The sequence below is a fragment of the Somniosus microcephalus genome, chromosome 24 (assembly GCF_052327205.1).
Source record: "Somniosus microcephalus isolate GS21.2 chromosome 24, FLI_Smic_1.0, whole genome shotgun sequence".
NCBI classification, from domain to species: domain Eukaryota; kingdom Metazoa; phylum Chordata; class Chondrichthyes; order Squaliformes; family Somniosidae; genus Somniosus; species Somniosus microcephalus.
The window spans coordinates 17430916-17448299 of record NC_141010.1 but is presented as its reverse complement, the minus strand read 5'-3'; positions in this window follow the sequence as shown (position 1 = coordinate 17448299).

The following is a 17384-nucleotide window of genomic DNA, read 5'->3' as shown; positions in this document are numbered from 1 at the left end:
CTCTAAATTTTTTTTTTCAAAACATTTAATTTTTGTTTAAAAATATTTAATTAACTGGCATTTTAATTAATTTTAAATATGTAATGTTTTAAAAAAATGTATTTAATGTGTTGGTGTATTTTTTAGGTGATCCCCATTACAGCACCTCATCTTCCGATTAGGCACTCTGCAGCCTTCCGGACTCAATATCGAGTTTAACAATTTCAGATCATAACCTCGGCCCCTATTACATTTTTACTTGTAATTTTTCCACTCCTTTCCCCCCCCCCACTTTCCTTTTGTTTCTCTCTCACACCTGGCAGCTATCTCTTGCCCTGCCAGTACACTTCACACCTAATCTCAGCCTATTACCATCTCGTCTAGCTTCGAATACCTTTTATTGTCTCTTTTACTGCTTTTGTTTCTTTTACTTCTTTTGTCCGATCGCAGCCCTGCCCTCGATCTATTTTCTTTTCTTTCCAGTTTTGAAGAAGGGTTCGACCCAAAACGTCAACTCAAATTTCTCTCCACGGATGTTGCCTGACCTGCTGAGTTTTTCCAGCATTTTCTGTTGCTATTTCAGATTTCCAACATCTGCAGTATTTTGCTATCATACTTTGGACAGTTCTGTAAGGAAGGGGAAAGGGGAAAGGGAAGGGAAGGAAAGGAAAGGAAAGGGAAGGAAGGAAGGAAGGAAGGTTTCGACCCGAAACGTTGACTCTATTTCTCTCTCCACGGATGTTGCCTAGCCTGCTGAGTTTTGCTGCTACTCCAGCCTGGTACCTTCTTAAAACTCTTGTCAAGACAATTTACCTTGAAGACAAAGCCCCTTTAAAGAACTTCATTGATTGTCAAGTGCTCAACTTTGGTGAACATTAGGCTGTGATTTTTTTAGACGCACGTTTTGTTACATATTCCACTATTTACTGTAAGAATCGGGTGAGTGCGAGCTCGGCAGAAAATCAGTGCAGCAGTGACACCGAATGGACGTGAGTGGTGTTGCAGGGAAGCGTTTTATTCAAGACTGAGGCACTCATCCATCGATTGTCCTCAAGAATAAGTGAAGACCCTGGTGAGAATACTATGTGCTGAAGCTGTTCGTACCTCCCCAGACAGCTCAGTGAGCGAGTGCACTGCGTGAGAAGGTACTGAGTCGCACTGACCGGCAGGATCCCAGAATCAACACTTGTTCTGTGCCGAGCTGGCTGATCTGTTAAGATTAGACTCAATGGGGTGGATTTTAATGTCCGGTGAACAGCAGGCAGGGCAGGTGCAGTGTGTCATCGCCTGCCCATGTTGAGGCCCAGGCTTCATTCGCACGCTGCCAGCCAGTTGCGGGCACCGTTTCTGCCCCTTATGGGCCCACAAAAATTAAAATGGCAAATACATGTGCACACTGTGCTGGTTTACCTGGAATGGCAGTCCCTTTGGGATTGTGACACAATTAATGATGACATGGCAGCAAAGCAGGAGATGTTTGTGCCATTTGAACCCTGACGTTATGTAGGTTTAGTAACTCACTCCAATCCAGTGGTTGTCCGACCTGATACACTGTAACACCTGCATCTTGCTTTTTCACCTAATAACTATAAGACGGACTTGCATTTATATAGCACCTTTCATGACCACCAGACGTCCCAAAGCGCTCTACAGCCAATGAAGTACTTTTTGGAGTGTAGTCACTGTTGTAATGTAGGAAACACGGCAGCCAATTTGTGCACAGCAAGCTCCCACAAACAGCAATGTGATAATGACCAGATAATCTGTTTTAGTGATGTTGGTTGAGGGATAAATATTGGCCAAGACACCGGGGATAACTCCCCTGCCCTTCTTCAAAATAGTGTCGTGGGATCTTTTACGTCCACCTGAGAGAGCAGACAGGGTCTCGGTTTAACGTCTCATCTGAAAGACAGCACCTCCGACAGTGCAGCACTCCCTCAGCACTGCACTGGACGTGTCAGCCTAGATTTTTGTGCTGAAGTCTCTGGAGTGGGACTTGAACCCACAACCTTCATGACTCAGAGGCAAGGGTGCTGCCCATTGAGCCACAGCTGACACTATGATACTATGAGCAGGCTCGAGGAGCCAAATGGCCTACTTCTGCTCCTATCTTCTATGTTTCAGGGTCCTCCATCGTCCATTAAAGTCCGTCATGGTGGTCTTTAGAGGAGCAATGGCGCCTGTTGTGTCACATGACAGGATGGGAGTACAACAACACTTATGATCGCGGTTCGCAGGTCTATGTCACATGACACAAAGGGCCACTGATAAGAGTAACTACCTTGCTGCTAGCACGGGAAGCGTCACCGTCACTGTGTACATTAGACACGGTTCCTACAGTGACATTCCTCACTACAGTTACCTACATGGGGTAGGCAAGGCTTTGAAATAAGGTCTAAAATAGTTTCTTCTTGATTTGTGATACGACAGATGCACAGATACTCTTTATCACAACCCAATTATCTCAATGGGAAGCCATCAGGCACCAGTTCCCAGGAATGTCTGTCAGAATGTTTATCACTGGAGGTGGCAGCCAGCACAGGTTTTGGGAACTCATTACAAATTCAAAGAGACCACCCCTGCGTTCTGGCTTGTCTGATAAGGGCCGTGGAGCCTGGGCATGCAGGTGTAAGTCACAGAATAGGGGACCGTAAGATGATTCACGCCCGCAGTGTTTGACTTGTGGTTTAGTCAGCCGGCTGCCTCTATACCTGTGACACTATCAGACTATCATCAGACACCAGAGCCACATTCAGCACACACGTAACAAATATCACTGAGTTTAGGGATCACGGCCTATGATTTTTGTCAGCAATAGTTCAATCCTAAACAAGGGGAGGTGTTCACGGAATGAATCACCTGTCAGGCGTGCGTGCCAATGATCACGTTAGTCCAGCATATCACACTCAGCGTTTTCCCCATCGACTTGCATGGCAAACAGCCATTGGATCTCCATAACACTGGGACATTGCACACGAGTTCCCCCTCTCACCTCTGAGTCAGCAGGTCATAGGTTCAAGCCCCACTCCACTTGTGCACATAATCTAGGCTGACACTCCAGTGCGGGACTGAGGGAGTGCTGCACTGTCAGAAGCGCCGTTGGTCGGATGAGAAATTAAAATTAGAGGCCCCGTCTGCCCTCTCAGGTGGACTATTATGATCCCATGGCACTATTTCGAAGAAGAGCAGGGGAGTTCTCCCCGGTATCCTGGCCAATATTTATCCCTCAACTAACATCATTAAAACAGATTATCTGGTTATTATCACATTGCTGTTTGTGGGAGCTCGCTGTGTCCAAAGTAGCTGCCGCGTTTCCTACATTACAACAGTGACTACACTTCAAAAGTACTTCATTGTCTGTAAAGTGCTTTGGGACATCCTGAGGTCATGAAAGGTTCTATATAAATGCATGTCTGTCTTTTTTTAATGCCCCCGCCCCCATCCACATCGAATCCCTGCAACACAACAATAAATGCACAAATGTATGACTTTGGCTCATGGACACATAATCAACTTGATTAACATCACCGTAAGTAGCATACAAAAGGAACCAGTAACCTGCATTTCAATAGTGGCTTTAATGTGGAAAAAACAAACCCAAGGCATTTCACAGAGGAAGAAGTGCTGAGTCAAAGGAGGAGTGACCAAAAGCTTTGTCAAAAAGAGATGGGCTTGAGGAGGGCCTTAAAGAAGGTGAGGGAGCTGGAGAGGCAGAGTGATTTGGGGAGGGAATGTCAGAGTGTGGGACCTCAGTGGCTGAAGGCATGGCCGCCAATAGTGGGGCAAATGGAAGGGGGTGGATGCGCAAGAGGCCGGAGTCGGAGGAACGGAGAGCACGGGGGGCAGATTGTAGCACTGGAGGAGATTACAGAGATAGAGAAGAGGCAAGGGCATAGAGGAATTTAAACATTCTAGATTTGAGGAGTTGGGTGACTGGGAGCCAATGTAAGCCAATGAGGGTGGGAGTGATATGTGAGCAGAACTTGGTGAGAGACAGGATACAGGCAGCAGAGTTTTGGACGAGCTGAAGTTTATGGAGGGTAGAAGATGAATGATACAATACAAGGAAAGCAGTGACTGAATTTAGCTTTCCTTTTGTGGGGGGTACGCATGGTGGAAAAGCGTCTTTATATTCATTGAACCGTCAAATAACTTGGTGCCTTCAGTAAATTTTGTAGTATTAGATCGGCAGTACCCTCCTCTATATCTTTTATCAATGGTGGGAAGAGCAAGGAACAGAGAATAGCCCCTGTGGAACTTCTATAGTCAAAGCTCCCCTCTTATTCGGCATGCTTTCCATTCCCAGGCCAGGTTACAATAATAGAATCATGCAGCGCAGAAAGGAGGCCATTCAGCCCATTGTGCCTGTGCCAGCTCTTTGAAAGAGCTAACCAATTATTCTCGCTCCTCTGATCTTTCCCCAAGTATTTAGCTAATTCCCTTTTGAAAGTTACTGTCGAATCTGCTTCCACCGCCCTTTCAGGCAGCGCGTTCCAGATGCAGTGCAGCCAACCATTGTGCACATGCTATGCCTTCCACACCTACACTTGCTAGATTCAGACCTGGGACCACTGCCCAGCTGCCTGTCACCTCCAGAAACCTTAGCGTTGCACAGAGAGCAGTGGATGGTGGGAGTGATTATAGGAAATACTCTCGGAGGGATTCACGTAACATCGGAAGATTTTGCATTTTGTCATCTGAACCTCAAGATGAAAATACAAGAGAGTTTTTTTTTTGCAGGAACTGCAAAACATCCAAACTGAGAGTTAGGAATGAGACACGAATGAAGATTAATCAGAAGGAATGAGTCTTGACTTCGAATAAAATATTTTTACAGATGCATTGAAAGTGTGGAACACACATTATGAATGATAGAGAAAGAAAAGAAGAACTATTGTATTATCCATACGTGATAATAATTCCCAATTCCCCCCGATCATTAACTAGGTCTGTTCCATATTTTCAATGCATCTGTAAAAATATTTCATTGCAAGTCATTGGACCCTGGGACAAGATTATTTTCACTTTAATTATTCCCACTTGCCCGTTATTATTTGATTATGACAAAAAGCAGTGTTAGTAATAACATTTCCACATTATTTATGGCACCTTGGTGAAGGGTTATTCTTGTGACATCAGGAATGAATCATCAGATTAGAGGGAAATGACCCATTACATATATTACAAGTGTTTAACTTCCACTCAGTTTAACCTCTGAGCCACACAGATCAGTTGGCTTACCCAGGTGTTGTCTGGTTATGGAGATTATGACAATTTTCACACTCTAGGCTTTTCATCAAGGTTGGGTGTGGTAGTCTAGTGGTTACGAGTTGAAAGCCCACCATGTTGTGAAATTGAGTTTAATAAATCTGGTAATTTTAGGTTTAACATCAGAGAAATGAGCATTAAAACTGTTGGATTAAAACTCCAACGAGTTCACTAATACGATAGCCAAATACTGCGGATGCTGGAAATCCGAAATAACAACAGAAAATGTTGGAAAAACTCAGCAGGCCAGGCAACATCCATGGAGAGAGAAACGGAGTCAACGTTTCAGGTCGAAGACCCTTCGCCAGGACAGAGAAAAAAAAGCAGGAAATGAAACAGATTAAGAAGCAAGTAGGGGGCTGGGAAGTGGGGGAGGGGAATGAAAGAACAAAAGGGAAGGTCTGGGAGGGGTGAGGAGACATTAAGAGATATTCAAGGCGAGACGAGATGGTAATAGGACAAGTAAAGAGACAAAGGATGGCTCTAGATGAAGTGTGAAATGCGCCATGCACTCCTTGCGCTGCCTGCGCTTGGCTTCCGCTTGCTCCCGGCGAAGAGACTCGAGGTGTTCAGCGCCTTCCCGGATGCTTCTCCTGCACTTTGTGCGGTCTTGGGCCAGGGATTCCCAGGTGTCGGTGGGGATGTTACACTTTTTCACTAATGTTGTTTAGGATGGGAACCCACCATTCCTATCTGGTCTGGTCTACATGTGACTGTCGTCTCACTTTACAGAATTAACTCTAATACCGCTGAAGTAGTAAGTCACGCAATCGTAAAAAGACTTAAAACACTTTTATTATTCATTTTTGGGATGTGGGCGTCGCTGGCAAGGCCTGTATTTATTGCCCATCACTAATTTCCCATAGAAGGTGGTGGTGGGCCGCCCTCTTGAACCGCTGCAGTCCGTGTGGTGAAGGTACTCCCACAGTGCTGGTAGGTAAGGAGTACCAGGATTTTGACCCAGCGACGATGAAGGTTGCTAAAAACTTGCGATGGATAAGAAGGCAGACCAGTGCCATCCTCTCAGGGCAACTGAGGATGGGCAATAAACATGGTCTTACCAGCATTGCCCACAGGAACAAATAACATAGAGGGGGAAAGAATCAGTCTTTAAAGCTGGTTTTCAGCCAGTTACAATCTATGGGGATGAAATTGGATGCCTTTGCGCCTTACGTTAGTGTCCCCGGGGGACCCTAGCTGGGGGTGGAAATGAAGTTCTCAGGATACCGCATTTGCTGAGGATTTTTTGTTGATTTCCTGATAAAGTTCTCAACAACAGTTGAACCATGAAATGTTTTGGTTTTTTTATCAAAAAAAAGCAGGCAGGCGACCCTTACAACTCTCCTCACCCACAGGTCGCGTGCACTCCAGCTGTCAAAGCAACAGGCTGCTTCCCGGCAAGTTTATTCTCCTTTCGTTTCAGAGGGGCCAGCGAATCTGTTTTAATGTAAATATTCAGACTTTGATTTTCAAGTCGCGGGGGAGGGGAGGGGGTGTGTGGGTGTCACGGACACTTGAGCGGGAAGGCAGTGGGATGTGTCGTCGATCGGGATCACTTGGTTTGAAGAAGCCATGGAGCTGGAACAAAGCTGGACTGGGAACAGGGGAAAAGGAGAAAGTTTACTGTGTGGCTTGAAACGATTACATCGCATGCCTATCAGGAAAGGATGAACAGGCTAGGTGGCTGAAGGGGTGACCTGATAGAGGTCTTTAAAATTATGCAATGTTTTGGTAGAGTAGATACAGAGAGACTATTTTCACTTGTGGGGAAGAGTAAAACTAGAGGCTATCAATATCAGATAGTCACTGACATGAATCAGTCATTCATGAAAGACTTATGAAATAATACTGAGCAGCCTGCGGGTGGCGCTGTCCAGGGAGAGTATAAATACTCAGGCATGGGCCCAGCTTGTGCAGGACATTCTTAACAGGAACTAGTGAAGGACACAACTAGACCTCCATGTTGTAAAACAGTTGATTAAAGCTTTGTTTAATGCTTAGACCAAGTGCCTAGTAGTTTTCTTACGTCAGTCACCAAGAAATCAAATGGGGAATTCAGAGAGTGGTGAGAATGTGAAACTCGCTCCCACAGGGAGTGGTTGAAGCAAATAAGAACATAACAAATAGGAGCTGGAGTTGGCCATTCGGCCCTTCGAGCCTGCTCCGCCATTCAATAAGATCATGGCTGATCTTCTACCTCATCTCCACTTTCCTGCACTATCCCCATACCCCTTGATTCCCTTAATATTCAAAAATCTATCGATCTCTGTCTTGAATATACTCAATGACTGAGCCTCCACAGCCCTCTGGGGTAGAGAATTCCAAAGATTCACCACCCTCTGAGTGAAGTCTCCTCATAGTATCGATGCATTTAAGGGGAGGCTAGATAGGCATATGAGGGAGCAGGGAATAGAGGGTTATGCTGATAGATTTAGATGAGGAAAGACGGGAGGAGGCTCGAGTGGAGCATAAACGCCGGCATGGACTGGTTGGGCCGAATGGCCTGTTTCTGTGCTGTATATCCTGTGTAATCCCTATGCATGCATTCGAGCTCCACCCCATGAGTTTAATGGCAGGCTGACTGGTCCTGACCCCTTACCACTATTGAATTGTAACTGTAGCCTAAAATTGCAATCTGAGCTATGAAATGGTTAACTGAGCATCTTTAAGCTTCTCAAGCATGCATGGCGCCCCTAAAAAGAAAAAAAGAAAGACTTTCCACAGCGCCTTTCACAACCTCAGGATATCCCAAAGCGCTTTACAGCCAATGAAGCACTTTTGGGAGTGTAGTCACTGCTGTAATGTAGGAAATGCGGCAGCCAATTTGAGCACAGCAAGCTCCCACAAACAGTAATGTGATAATGACCGGATAATCTGTTTTAGTGATGCTGGTTGAGGGATAAATATTGGCCAGGACACCGGGGAGAACTCCCCCGCTCTTCTTCCTACATTACAAAAGTGACTACACTTCAAAAAAAGTACTTCATTGGCTGTAAAGCACTTTGGGACGTCCGGTGGTCGTGAAAGGCGCTATATAACTGCAAGTCTTTCTTTCTTTCAATAGTGCCACAGGATTTTTTACATTCGCCTGAGAGGGCAGATGGGGCCTTGGTTTAATGTCTCATCTGGAAGATGGCACCTCCGACAGTGCAGCGCTCAATCAGCACTGCACTGGGGTGTCAGCCTAGAGTTTCTGCTCAAGTTTCTGGAGTGGGACTGTGAACCCACAATCCTTCTGACTCAGAGGTGAGAGAGTGCTACCCACTGAGCCATGGCTGACATCCTAAGTTTCAAGAGCTGTGAGAAAAAGTATTTTTTCACGGTGACGGGATCAGTCGGCATGGCCAACACCCATTAACTGCATTTCGGCAGCCAGTTAAGCCCCAGTGGTAGTGCACTGGAGTCCAGGGCCGCGTTTAATCTGCATGTTTACTCTGTGGTTAGACTCTCCAACAAGCAAGAGTCTAGCCACTACCCCTTGACATTCAATGGCATTACCATCACCGAATTCCCCACTATCAACATCCTGGGGGTCACCATTGACCAGAAACTTAACTGGACCAGCCACATAAACACTGTGGCAACAAGAGCAGGTCAGAGGCTGGGAATTCTGCAGTGAATGTCTCACCTCCTGACTCCCCAAAGCCTTTCCACCATCTACAAGGCACAAGTAAGGAGTGTGATGGAATACTCTCCACTTGCCTGGATGAGTGCAGCTCCAACAACACATAAGAAGCTCGACACCATCCAGGACAAAGTAGCCCGCTTGATTGGCACCCCATCCACCACCTTAAACATTCACTCCCTCCACCACTGGTGTGCCGTAGCTGCAGTGTGTCCCATCTACAAGATGCACTGCAGCAACTTGCCAAGGCTTCTTCGGCAGCACCTCCCAAACCCGCGACCTCTTGCACCTAGAAGGACAAGGGCAGCAGGCGCATGGAAACACCACCACCTCCAAGTTCCCCTCCAAGTCACATACCATCCTGACTTAGAAGTATATCGCCGATCCTTCATCGTCGCTGGGTCAAAATCCTGGAACTCCCTCCTTAACAGCACTGTGGGAGTACCATCGCCACACGGACTGCAGCGGTTCAAGATGGTGGCTCACCACCACCTTCTCAAGGGCAACTAGGGATGGGCAATAAATGCTGGCCTTGCCAGCGATGCCCTGATCCCATAAACGAATAAAAAAAACATGAGCTGTCAGCAGAGGTGCCGAGGCAGAGCAAATGCAGGCTTGATGACAAGCTGCTGCAAGTGCTTCTTGAGGGAGCGAGCGACAGGAAGGAACGAGTTCATGGCCCACTGGCCAATCCACTCCTAGAAGCACCCGGTGCGGTGGGCAAGGGAAGCACTCACCGGAAGAGTCAGCGCCGTCTCTCAGCCTCACGGCACCTGGCAGCAGGTGCGGAAGATGTCAGGCTCTGAAGGTGAACCAACAGATCTTAGTCTGCATGGCGCGAGCCTGGCACGAGCACACACGCAAGGAAGTCCACCCTGAGAAAAGTCCAATCCTTTCCTGCTGCATGATTTGAAGCAATAAGAGGAGCTTGGCATGAGGACCAGGGCAATGAAGGCTTAAAGGAAGAACTTTCATTTATATAGCGCATTTCACCATCTCAGGACGTTCCAAAGCGCTTCACAGCCGATCAATTACTTTTGAAGTGTAGTCACTGTTGTAATGTAGAGAAATGCTGCAGCTAATCTGCACACAGCAAGATCCCATGTTCACCAATGAGATAAATGACCAAATGGCCGATGGGCCTCCTTCTGTGCTGTAAGTTTCTATAATTCTATGATAATCTGTTTTAGTGATGTTGGTTGAGGGATAAACATTGACCAGGACACAGGGAGCACTCATTCAATACTGCACTGAAGAGACAGCCTAGATGATGTGCCCTAGTCTCTTGGGAATGGGGCTTGAACGCATGACTTTGAGCCAGAGGTGAGAGTGCTACCACTGAGCCATCTAATTGTGTCTTGTGTTCTTCATTAGTGAGGTGGCTTTGCTCGTCAGACTTGTTGCTTAGTCTTAGCCTCCTAAGATACTGTTCATCAGTCATTCTCAGAGCCGTGCCTGGGGCAGTAGGCGCTTTGTTATGTACCAGCGGGACCTCACAGTGCACCTTGTGTGGCCGTTTCCTTCTCTTGTTGATCCTTCTCAGCCAATTGCAGTGCTAGTGGAAAACTGACTCCAAAACCCATTGTGCACAAAATACTAAGACCAGTAGCTCACCTATATATCGGCTCACCTTTCAGTACTGTGAAGTAATCTGGATCTTCTGCTGTATGGCCAGTTTCAGATGAGGCCAAGGCACACCGCACCTGCAAAGTGAGAGCCATGGAAATGGGGGCAATTTGGGTTCAAAGTTCAATGATGCCAGCAATAATTACCTTAGAAAACCTAGTGCATATTTGCATCATGATCGCACTGACAAGCCACTCCCTCCAGTCAGCAATTTGGCAGTGTTTGGAAACTATGCATTAACTGGGCGCTGCTCTACATTCCTGATGTTACTGTTCTTTAACACAAATGCACGGCTGTTCATTGCAGCCGTTGCAGTCATTTTCAGACTGGTGCTTTTTCTCCTCTGGTCTCACTGTTCTTGCTGGTGTACGCTTTCATGGGTGCATCAACTTGGCAATGACCAAAGGGGCACTGAATCAATCGGCTCTGGGTCACCGCAGTGGCAGAGCTGTACCATCTGCTGCAAGGGTCCCTAAAGTCAAACTCCACTCCAGAGACAGCATCGCCAGTCAATGTTACCTCTTCCCTCAACTGTTTTGCCACCACCTCCTTGCAAGTTAGCATAGGGATCATCTTCATTATCAGTCAATTTGCTGCACACTGATGTATCAAGCAAGTGCCTGATGCATTGTTCCGTAAGGCCAGTACTTTTATTTCCTTCGTTTCTGAATAGCAACAGCAGCATGACATGGCTTCCCAATTTCACCTCTCTTCCACATGAAACAAAGAGCAAGGGGGGTATTGATGGCATCCATGAGGCCATCCTACAGCCTGTGTCAGTAACTGGAAAAGCATCATACACCTCGAGTGTTTTAGAAAGATTTGCTGTGCGATGCACATGGGGGTTTCAGTGAAACAACTGTTTCAGCTGTAAATTGCATCTTGTATATGTGCCGTGCTGCTCCAAGGTCTTGCTTGCTAAACATTCAAAGAACTGTAAGGTTGCATGACAGTTTTGGAAGGACGAGCGGTAAGTGAGTCACAGGATCGGAGGCACATTTTGCGCCATACATACTTCCCGCAGATACTTGCTATAGGAATCTGCTGGGTGGCTCTGCTATCTTCCACATTTAGAGCCAAGCCCAAAGGGGCGTCGTACAGAGCAAGCATTCTGCCAGCTGTCTCTTGCCAGGTGTATTGGATGGCTTGTTTGCGGAGGGTGCTCTTAAGTGGCAACTGGGACAACCCTTTGCCTCACTGATGCAGCAGCTCATGTGCTTTCAGGAAACCTCCATTGGTGAGAAACAGCGTGAATCTTCAAACCTTCAGTTCATGTTCAATGGGAGTTTGACTCATGAGGATTTATTGACTTGAATTAGTGGCTTGCTGCAATACATGTTAAAGTTTGTTAGGTGTGTAGGGAGTGCTGCTGGATGCTTGCAAGGCCTCAGATGGTAAAGGAAGGCCTCTGAGAAGACAAAAAAAGTGCTGCAAATACTCAGCAGGACAGGCAACATCTGTGGAGAGAGAAACAGAGTTCACGTCTCAGGTCGAGATGCTGCCTGACCTGCTGAGTATTTCATGCTGTTATTTCAGATTTACAGCGTCCACTCGCAAAGGGAAGAGGAAGACGTAGAAGAGGAAGACACAGAAGAGGAGGAAGCAGAAGGAAGGATGCAACCCAGACAGCCCCTTTCTGGCTGGGATATCCAGGATGGAATCATCCGCCTGCAGGCCCAGTGACCACAACCCCAATTCCCCTTTCAACATTTGTCTCTCACTTTACCTTCCCTCTGTTACTGACCATCACAATGTCCTCTTGGCCACGATGCTGAAATAAAAGCCACCACAAAGCAAACTTTCCAATCCAACTTTATACATCTATCCATCCAATAGGAGACCAAGGGGTTGATTTTCAGTGTGCTGTGAGGCGGGCTTTTAGGCGTGTGGAGGGCTAAAATCCCGAATTCGGGGGTCCCGACACCATCCCACCCAAAACCCGCCTCCACGTAAGTTTCAAAGGAGGCGGGTACCCGCCCCGCACTGGGACCCGCCGACCCAAGGCGGGAAGGGATTAGTGCCAATTAACTGCCTGTTAACAGGTAGTTAACAGGCAGTTTTTAGCCTAATCCCTATTTTGAAGGTTGTCGTGTGGGATTCCCGACGGCTCCAAACCATGCCAAGTTAGGGAAGTCGGGCCGTCGGGTTGAAGGACTTGGAGGGGTCGAGATGTCGGTGTTCAGGTGAGTGATGGGTGCATGAGTGCAAAGGTAAGTGTGTTTGGTGTGTCTAAAGTGTGTAAAGAAGTTTAAATTACCTGTACTTACCTTTACAGCCTTCCTTCCTCTAGGCTTCGGGAGTCCATCATTCAGCCGGCACAGAAAGCAGAATGGCTGCGATCTGTCAAAAGTGACATTCTACAGCTTTCAGTGCCGGCGAGATTTCTAACTGAGTCTGTGTAGAAGGACACAGGTTAGAAGTAAGACTGTCAGTGTTTGACAGCTTCAAGCAGCTGTGAAACACTGATATTTCATCTATCAAAACGTCTTGACAGATGAAATTTGAATCTGTGACGTCACCTGTTGCCGGGTGGCCCTTAATTGGCCTGCTGAGCCCGCTGGGCGGGCTCAACAAGGTCAATCAAGTTAAAATCGCGTGGATTGGCCGCATCTCGATGGAGGCGGGACTACAACCTCGAAAGTTGTAGTCCCGCCCCCTTCCCGACTTCTGAATGAAAATCCAGCCCCAAGAAATCAACTCATCACCCTTATCCATTCCCTTAGTGACTGTTTTGTGTGTGCCTTTGCCTATCCTATTGGTGTCACACAGTGCTACTCCAGTGGCTGCAGCATGGCTGGTGGAAGGCTGCTGACTTTCAATGGGGGACACTGCAAATGGCCTTGCTGGTCGACCTTGAGGAGCTGGTGGCTGGGAGTGTGAAATCGAGTGACGGTGTTTCTTCTTTTTCTTCTTCATTCTCCTCTCCCTCTTCTTGGTCAACCATTGGCTGGGCAGGCTGGATTTCTTTGGTGTGTGAAATGAGGAAGACACAAGGGTGGCGTTGTGGTGAGGGGAGGGCGGGAAAGCAAGAGCTGCATGCCAGAAGGAGGATAACATATGAGGATACCAGCATCTTATGTCCTTTCTGCCCTGCCGCTGGCCAATGGCTCAGCCATGTCCCTGCCAAGAATGGCTTGCACCGTCTTCTCCAAGGGGGTGAGGTGAGGCTAGGAATGGGAGCTGTGCCTTGTGTTTGGTGCAGATTGTTGGTAGGTGAGTGATTGGGGGTTGTGCTTTGAGCAGTGTGTGAGAGTAGTGATACAGTTGGTAGGAGATGGCTTTTGAAGATGCATTCACTGACCTTGACTGGTGGTCTGAGGTCATGAAGCTTCTTTGGGCACTGGAGCCAGATGGTGGGGGCGACACTCCTAGCAGTGACGACCTCGATGATGTGGTCCCATGTCATTCTTTCTGGAGGGCCTCCTGGCCCCTGTGAGTAGACGACCTCTCTTGCAGTGTTGACCCCCTGCACAAAGCTGGAGTGCTTTGTGCGAGACCCTGGGCGCCTCTTCCCTGGTTTGCTGAGCCATTTGTGTTAGTGCTGAAGCACTTTTCCTATTTTTTGAGGTGCGGAAGGGAATTGAAGAATCCCATTCGGGAATTCTTTTTAATGTTCATTTTTTTTTTAATGCAGTAAGGCTGAAAACTGCATTTTTTTACTTCATTTTTATTTTTATCAGTTCAGAAGGTATTTCCCTTTTAATGCATTGCCCTTTTAATGTCCCACAATGCCTAACGAACTCATTGGGGGAAAAATTCAGTTGTTTGCGCCTCCCGTTAGCGCCTTAAGAGGGCGCTAATGGGGCGCAAAGCAACTAGCGCCCGGGCGCGGCGATATTTGTGCCGCTCGCGAAATTAACTAGACATTTTGCGGTGGCGCTAAACACTACCGCCACGATCTCCTGCGTTGGCAGATCGTGACGTCAGTCGAGTGCGCAACGCCCCGGTAGCACCCCAGGCCGGATATTGAGTGGCGCCCCCTGCCTTACCTCCTGCCTCTAGGTTGAGGGGAGCGTTTTGCAGTCAGGAAGGGACTGGGGGAGCGCTATTTAAAGGCGACCGCTTCCTGCCTTTTTTTGTCGGTGACATTTTTGCACCACGCACTCTGAGAGAGAGAGAGAGAGACTTCTGGAGAGATTCAACGCTGTGTGAAGGAGTTTTGGGTACTGAGCAGCACTTTGCAGGTTCATTTTGATTTGCCCTTCCTTGCTTCGCCAGCGTTCTGAGGTAGCGCCTCGCTGCTCGGACTTTGTGCCTTAAGACAGGTGTGAAGCGCCTGATTTAGCGCTCCAATCACCTCCAAGGGCGATAAAAGCCAAGTTTGCCCTTGGAAGCGATAATTAGCATCAGGCGCTAAACTTTGCACACCGCCGATAATGGCGCCCCAAATGGGGTGATACTGAATTTTCCCCCATTGCCTCGCTTCCAGAGGCTGTTGGAAGATGGAACGCCGCTTCTGGACGCCAACTTTGCGACTGATGCCAGCACTAACACCACCAGGAGGGCGTTACACGCTAAGTTAGCGCTGGGCTAAAAATCTTTAGGCCTAGAAATTCAGTGGCCTGCGCCACCAGTTTGCGCCCAAAGAGGGCTTTTGCACCACTGTGCAAATCTACCGCGATATTTAGCGGGGCGCTAATGGCGGCGTTAGCCATTAGCGCTGCGCCGCCACCGATGACGTCATCGGTGTGCGCAGCGCCCTGCTATCGCCCTGCTGGCCATATTTGGTTGCTGCCGCCTCCCCCGCGCCGGCCGCAAACAGCGACCGGTACACGGGGCCTACCTGTGCCGGTAGTGGGGCGAGTTAAGGCGGAGGTGCGGCCGGCCGCTTTTTCGGCGGCCGCCTGCCCGCACCTCCTTCCCCGGCCTCCTACACCCCCCCCACCGTGGCATTGCCGGCTGTTTCCAGAGAGCCCGGCACTTCTCCTTGGTGCCGGGCTCATTTGCCGGCACTCGCGAGCGGGGATCGCGCTGTTGCAGGCACCTCCCCCTTAAGAATGAGAGGAAGGCCTGCAGTACCGCAGGCTGCCGTGCCGCAGCGGGTGGCGCTGCGGCACTTTACACGCCGATATTCAGTTTCAGCGCCCCAAGCGGGGCGCCGAAACCCTTGTTTAGCGGCCAGCTTCCACTTGGGGCGCTGAAACTGAATTTCCCGCTGGCGCAAGTGGCTCCGCGCGCAGCGGTAATTCCAGCGCCCAGGCGAGCTGGGCGCCCCTAACTGAATTTCTAGCCCTTAGTCCCTAGCGCAAACTTTTCTCTCCTACCGCCGCGACCATTTTCAGCGGCCGTTAACCCGAGGCTGCAGTGACACCGGCAGCTTTCGTGGCGGCCGCGAATTTCGAAGCCAGTGGATGCAATTTTGATTTTGGCGCGATAGTCTAAAACAGGCGATGGCGAATCCAAATCCCCAAATCCAAATCTCACAGAAGTTAACAATCAGAGTCAATGATTCAGATTAAAGTCCTTTTTAATAAGGACGGATTGTCATTACATTTTGTTTTTTTTAACCTAAATCAGGGTTAAATTCTGGCTTTTGTCCACCGTTAGCCAGTTACAGGTTCAAATGCACAGGGCTGACAGCGCGAGTCCCCATTCAGCACTGTGCAGTACTCCAGCAGAAGGGTCAAGCTCCCCTCACTGGCGTATATCTCATTCCATGGGAGGAAAAAATACTTTAAAATCCCGTTGCACAGGCCCGCGTATTTCCCAACACCAACGTGTCCGAAATCGAATGAGAAACTCCTGTAAACATGGTGGGACACACTTTGCAGTCTGGAGATTAGGGTTAGATTTTCAACCAAGAGGTCACTGGAATCCCAGATTTGGATGCCCTCACAGGTAATCCCTTTGAGCGGGAGATCACTATAAGTGGGACCCAGCTGCTAAACGGCTACCGACATCGCTGGGACGTCATAGCCCTGCGTGGAAAGAGCAGCTCCCACCCACAGGAGCTGCACGCTCCCGGCTCTGGGTCAATGCAAGGGAGAGGGGGGGCGCTCCCGCTATACTCAGCCTTTGATTAAATGTTTGGCTGCAGGCAACTTTGACTTTGCTTTTCATGTAGGTTTAATTACAATTCAGCTTGTGCAGTCCGAAATGTGAGTAATCCTGAAGTCTTAACACAGCCTGCCTGGAAAGTCAGGGAATCTGGACGTACAACTGCAGGAACAATGGCCTTCAAATAACACTGTGAGGATATCAGTGTAAATTCCTTTGCCTGCTCTTTCACCGAGGTAAAACCTGTCAAAAATAAACTTTGCAGTTTAAATGCATGAAAAAGGCATACTTAAGCAGCTCCATCATCCCTTTGTCTTTTAATCTCTCCTGCCTTCCAGCCTATCACAGACCTTCCCTTTTGTTCTTTCCTCCCCTCCCCCCTCTCCCTGCCCCTACACTTGCTTAAAAACCTGTTCCATCTCCAACTTTTTCCAGTTCTGACGAAGGGTCATCTACCTGAAATATTGGGGGTGATTTTCATTCAGAAGTCGGGAAGGAGGCAGGACTACAACTTTCGGGGTTGTAGACCCGCCTCCATCGAGATGCGGCCAATCCATGCGATTTTAACTTGATTGACCTTGTTGAGCCCGCCCAGCAGGCCAATTAAGGGCCACCCGGCAACAGGTGATGTCACAGACTGAAATTTCATCTGTCAAGACGTTTTGACAGATGAAATATCAGTGTTTCACAGCTGTTTGAAGCTGTCAAACACTGACAGTCTTACTTCTAACCTGAGTCCTTCTACACAGACTCAGTTAGAAATCTCACCGGCACAGAAAGCTGCAGGCTGTCACTTTTGACAGTTCGCAGCCATTCTGCTTTCTGTGCCGGTTAGATGATGGACTCTCGAAACCTAGAGGAAGGAAGGCTGAAAAGGTAAGAAAAGGTC